The following is a 6,468-nucleotide window of genomic DNA, read 5'->3' as shown; positions in this document are numbered from 1 at the left end:
GTAGTGATAAGAGCCAAGTCAATCTATTTTGCATTCAAGGGTGAAAAGACATCTATTTTTGTGCGTCTTCATACATGAATAGAGAGACGAGAGAGGAGGATACAGGTGGCTGTATCCTTCACCCTCAAGGCAGCGCTCTGTGCATGTCTGTCGTTCTCCATCGCCTAAAAAGATATCAGCAGGAACAAGCGACTGACATGCACACTGTGATATTCTTTCCGTGCTAGACCTTTTCTGAATGTGTTATGTTGAGTACTGCAACTGGAGCAAATTAAAGCGGAGCTAGATGAGAGCCTAAGCAGAGCAGTGAGGCAACAATTCAGAGAGCAGATTCTTTCTTGAGCCGGTACAGATCTTGGCTGCGCTAGAACATGGTTTTCATACTTGTTTAATGGATTTTCTTTGGTGTATTCAGTAAGTGATGACCTCCATACTTCTGCATGTTGAATACTCACACCATTCAAACTCCACGTTTCCAATTCATAATGGAGGGTTTCTCCTGAAAATATAATGTCATGTGAGTAATTTTCTCTGACTAACATGATTGTCACAAGTGAATTTGGTGGAGTTCCCCCTTCTGCAAAGCATCACATGGATTTGCGGATAATGCTGAATCACCATTGTGTTTTGACCTCCATGCCAACAGCAGCTAAAGCAAAATATGGTTTTCTCAGAAAACCCATGCAAGGGAAATTATGAAATATAAACATGCCAAACATCCCCAACAGCAACAGTGCAGCATGAAGCTGCCCTGATCAGACACTCTGATGGATCCGCCTGCTGACTGTATCCCTGGAAGGCCCATTAACACCTCCGGAGGGTAGAGCCCAGCCCCCTCCATAAACAGCCCAGCCGGAGGTCCATCCTAATGGGCTAAGCTCATTCCCAGCCTGGCCTGCTCCAGGTGTGGAAGCTGAGCCCTGTAATTGAAAATTAGGGGGCAATAACCCGGCGTTCAATGCAGGCCTCACAACAGGAGAGTAACCGGGCCCCCACACTGTCACTCAGTGAGAGGCAGGGGTAACGACAAGAGGGTTGAGGAGGAGGAGGAGGAGGAGAGAGGAAGGCTGTGGGCTACTGCATAGATGGTGGTGGTGGGGAGGGGGTTGATGAGAGAAAGGTGCTTTCTTGGAAGCACTAACACATGTACTCACAGGCAGGTTTTAGTGTGGAGCACATGCAAAGACAGATAAAGCAGGCATATCGTATTTGAGTACAACTCAGACACAAAGAGCTTCCACAGAGCTCGAGTGCTTTGCATAGGTTCTTGATAGTGTGTGTGTGTGTGGTGACTGTGATACAGTATCTTGCAGTGTGAGTTGTAACACCCCATGGACAACAGGTTGGGCACATCATTGCACACACACACACATGTCTGTCTTACCGTTAAACCACAGATCTTATCCATCATGGTGATGTACTAATCTAATGCTGTGTGGAAATAGGAAAAGTGAGCGCGGCAGACTTTACAGTTGGGTGACGGGTCCATGCACTGCACTGTCATCCTCGTACAGAGTAATTTAGTTTTTCTTCTGTGGATAAAAACTGCATTAGTCACTGGAGTGATGCAAGGAGGCCAACGACTTGAGTAATGAGAAGCGGCATTTTATTCATTTATGTATTTATTTTCATTTTCCCTTTATCTTGTTTTCTGCCATAGAAATGCATTAGCCCTCAGAGAAGCTATCAATCAAGGGCTAATGGGTTGTAATTGCAGGCAGGCAGGGCCCCCACATCAGAGGCAACGGGGTCTCTGGATAGCAGAATAATCACACGAACAGTAGAGAATTGCTTACAATGGATTGGGTCCCTTGGGTAAAGGTTAAGGTAATTTCCAACTCATTTTCCTTTTGAAAGCCATTATACTCATCCCGGCAATGTCTTGCATTAATCAGCATGGTTAATATAGTGAGGGGTTAAAACAGAAAGACAAGGAGAAGTGAAAGGGAGTTGCTTGTGGTTGAAAAAACTCCCGACTCCTTAGTCACAGGACGACGCATAAGTGTGGTGAACCTGGCCAAGGAATACATTCATAATGGGTTTAGGTTTTCCAGAGAAAATTGTTAAAATTTTGTTTTCCTGGAACCTCCCTGAGTGACTAAATCAAAAATACTTTGCACTCTCAGAGTCGACTTTCTGCCCGAGTCTTTCCTTTCATTTTCAAGGAACCAAGCCACCTGACGACGGTGTCTGATGCTATCTTCACAGCTGTCCGTGACAGTCAGTTGATCACTGGCAAATGCCTGAGCCATCTCACACACACACACACACACACACACACACACACACACACACACACACACACACACACACACACACACACACACACACACACACACACACACACACACACACACACACACACACACACACACACACACACACACACACACACACACACACACACACACACACACACACACACACACACACACACACACACGTCAAGCAGCAACAACGAGCAGCACAGGCTGATAAGGCTGCACTACATGTAGGGTTAATCTCAGGAAAAACATGCCACCTGCCTCTGCTGCCTCATCTCATGGGAGGCCTTGTATTGTTTTTCAGAAAACTGGGGAGGAAATCCCCTGTGAAGCAAAATTCACACCTCTGCTTTTTCATCTTTGCAGAGTTTTAAGACAGCAAATAGAAGAAAAACATCTCATTTCACAGCTGCTACGACAGTGTCAGTGCTTTGGTTTGGATGAATAGCTGCAGGTCAGGTGTGTGTATAATATTTAGAAAGTAGAGCATTAGCCTACATGTGACTGAAACTGCATTTTAAAAAATGGGTGGGGGGGCTTTCCTGTTTTTTCTGCACATTCTTTCAGTGGCTGCCAGCCCAACATCTTGAAGAGGCTGGCACATCGGCCACTCTGCAAGTGAAACCAGCGTATTTCCACATCAGAAGGAAGAGAAACAGAAAACAAAGATGACGAAGATATTACATTTTCAAAAACACATCAGCGCTACAAGGCATAAAGTTTCACTGCTAATAATTGCGCATTATTTGAGGTATTTAGAATAGTTGTGTGTCTGGAGATAAAAAATACACATGGCCATACTGCACACAAGTCTATTTGGGGGGGGATTTGTTTTTCCCTACCTAGATAAATCTTGTTGCCAGCCAATGTTGGGCTAAGGGGTAGACAATATAAGTTCGCTTCTTTCTGCCCCCTTTCATTCCAGAGTTACAGTATTGTCATTGTTTATTTTATTTTTGGTTTTTATGCTTGATAAATGAATGAAATAAATAAATAAACTAAAACTAAAACTAAACTAATCTGGGTAGCCTAAATTAATTAGCTTTGTGCTAACACAGCACTGTCTTCCTCAGGTGGCCCCAGTTATTGATGTAAAGGCTGCTGGAGGAGCAAGTAAACAATTTAAGGAAGTTGGGAACTCTGCCTTTCAGTTTCTCCTCATTAAAACTGATTCACAGACCAGGCAGTTATGTAATGTCATCACAGCGGTATTGTCGTCAAGTATGTTTAACATTGTTGTTGCCTCCTTGACCTTAAAACTAAATGAACATGTTAATTTAATGTTGTAAAGTCCTTTTCATCTCGAGACAACCCGGCTGCTGCTATAGTCAGAAGTGCTTCCTGTGAAGTTTAAGGTGTTATTAGAGTGATACACTATAAAGTCATGACTTTGAAAAGAAAAAGATTCCTTTTATGTTTCACAGTGATTTACGATTTAACATTATCCTTCCTTTGTCACTTGTGGCCTCACTCCTCAGCAGAGGTTACAGTCCTGCTCTTAAATAGGGCCGATTTTCTCATAATGGACGGATTATGAGAAAATGGGCCCGTGGGGACAAACAGGAAAGAGGCGCCCTGCCCCTCTAATATAGGACCCTCAGACTGAAGGAGACACAAAATGAGTATAAACAAAGCAGCCTCTCTGTGATGTTTCCATCTCTTTATGGGATTTCTAACATCTCTGTTGGGAGTGTTTATCTGTCTCTTTGTTGTTGTTGTTAATTTCTTTGCAGTTGTTTTTCACCTTTGTGAATATTTTGTGTATCTTTTTGTCTTTAAATTGAGTTGTATTTTTCAAACTGGGAACATTTACTCAAGTCAAGAGCAGTAATCCAACCATAAGTAAACTGATATACAGTACAATAACCCAATTAGAAAAACTGGTCTAAGTGTGAGAAGCACTAATTAACAATATAATCAGGTTTTGATGCTGTAATTACCAGTTAGATTAAATGATGCATACAGTAAATTATATTGTATATCACATAAGTGAGAACAAAAGGTGCCAACATATTAGAAATTAATTAATCATTAATCATCAAACCTGTACAGTATTTCTATAAAATAGGTATGGGATTCCTTCATTATCAATATTACTACAATTATTACTGAATTGTGAAATCACAAAGGTATTTATAGAATTAAGATATTTATTTCATAATAAATTGGCAAACAGTAGTAAGGATTTGTCTTGTATGAGCATTTCTCTTCAAATTAAACTTGATGTATAATACTCAATTAAAAAATAGAATAAATAAATAAAAAGACTTAATGCTAATACTTCAGCAGTGTTTAATGAGAAAAAGTATGGTGATATTGTAAAACATTTTCTAGAGATCTTTCATGAAAGTATGAGACATTTTATTTTTTTTAATACCAAGAATAAGAATAGGCTCTTTTTTCTGTGATGTGTACAGTCATATCGACATGTCATAGAGTTTAACAGCAACATTGTACATTCAGTGTTGACTGGTCACAACCCCTTTCAATAGGAGTAGTCATTCTTTAAGCTTGTGACTTACAGTGCCTGTGCAGACAATGTGGTTTCTTTGAGGACTTTAATAAATCAATCATCTTGTAGGCGAGCACACACACACGCACACACACGCAAGCAGAGAAGGAGTTTGATTATCCCACTGTGCATCTCTTAACTTAGCTCATTTCAACGTTATCTTTAAAACTCTGCAAGCATTTCCAGTGAGCAGCTGCACATGATAAGAAGGAGGGAAAAGGAGCATTTATGAATGTCATTTGCAGAGACTGCTTGCTGAGTGAGAGCGCAAGAGACCAAGAGAGAGAGAGAGAGATAGCGTGATATAGAGAGAAAGAGAGAAGGCTGACTGAAGGTCCTATTGTTACATTTTAGCACCAAATGTCTTCACCCCCGGGAGTGTCACTCAATAGCTCTCAGGGGAAAGTCTGTGTTAAGTGCCACAGAGGTGAGATGTAGAACACTATGTATCCTTATATGAAGCCTGAATCATCCCCTTGCTCTCTGTCTCTCTGGTTTTTTTCTTTCCTCTAAGGAGTAAAAACAGCCGAATTTTCTTTCTTCTTTACCCTGCCTGCTTCTCCCCATGATGACTGCTATAATTAAAGAGACTGGTCAGAGGGGAGGCCTTCTATGGCTGTTCTCCAACTCATTACCAGATGTTTAGAGGTCACTCCAGTTTACACACACACACACACACACACACACACACACACACACACACACACACACGCGCATACGTTGGAGAGTTTCACGCTGTAAGAAGAAGAAGAAGCAAAAAACAGATACATTCATGTGGACTGATTCTTAGTGTTGATAGTGCCTTATCATTCATTTTTTCAGGTGAGAGTGGACATGACGCTGAAGGTAAGAAAAACAAAACGAAACAATAACACTGTGTTCAACTGGATCTTCCCACCCCTCACTAAATACGGTTCAACACAGAAGACAGAACTTCAAGTAAAACAGAAGGCCCCCGTCAATTTCTCTGTCGAGGTAAAACGCGATCTGAGCTGTCTTTGGCAGACGGCGCTGTCATATCCGTCCAAATCCTCAGACAGGAAACTCATTTTATACCTTATGATGCAAATGTGTAAACGGTGAAGCTCCTATTGCTCGACAGGTAACATGACCATCTGTGTCTGGCTTTATCAGAAGGAAACATATGGCTAACTTCCTCCTGTTTGTCGGGAAACACCATTTAAACACAGAGAAATGATGAGAATGTCCCATACCGCAGTCTGATGAGGAAACATGCCAAGCCCTATCACGACGTGAGTGTTTGTCATGTAAACACATTCTTACCTCTGTCTGGGGCGTATGTGTTTTCCAACAAACATATTGTGCCCTCTATATGGAAAGATTCTTTCATGCAAGGATATAATATTGCTAAATATTTTTAAACTTCTGATATAAACGCACACATTCACTTGTTGAAAAAAATAAAATCAAACAAAACTTAAATGTTCCAGTAATTTGTTATAATCCTATTTCTGGGTTAACCTTTCTTTTGTCGACAGCAATGGTTTGAATTTCCTGTTAAAACTGTCCTGTTCAGACTTGAGATATGCACATATAATTTGATATTCACATAAATATTCCATTGTGCGAACACAGGAACATTTTTTCAAGTTCTTTTTCAAGTTCTCTGAATGAATCTCCAGTTTCATTTGACCCGTGGTCAGAGACAGAGAGAATTCAGGCCGGTTGCCT

The sequence above is a fragment of the Trachurus trachurus genome (genome assembly GCF_905171665.1).
Source record: "Trachurus trachurus genome assembly, chromosome: 8".
Lineage (NCBI taxonomy): Eukaryota > Metazoa > Chordata > Actinopteri > Carangiformes > Carangidae > Trachurus > Trachurus trachurus.
Note: the sequence above shows the minus strand (reverse complement) of the source record.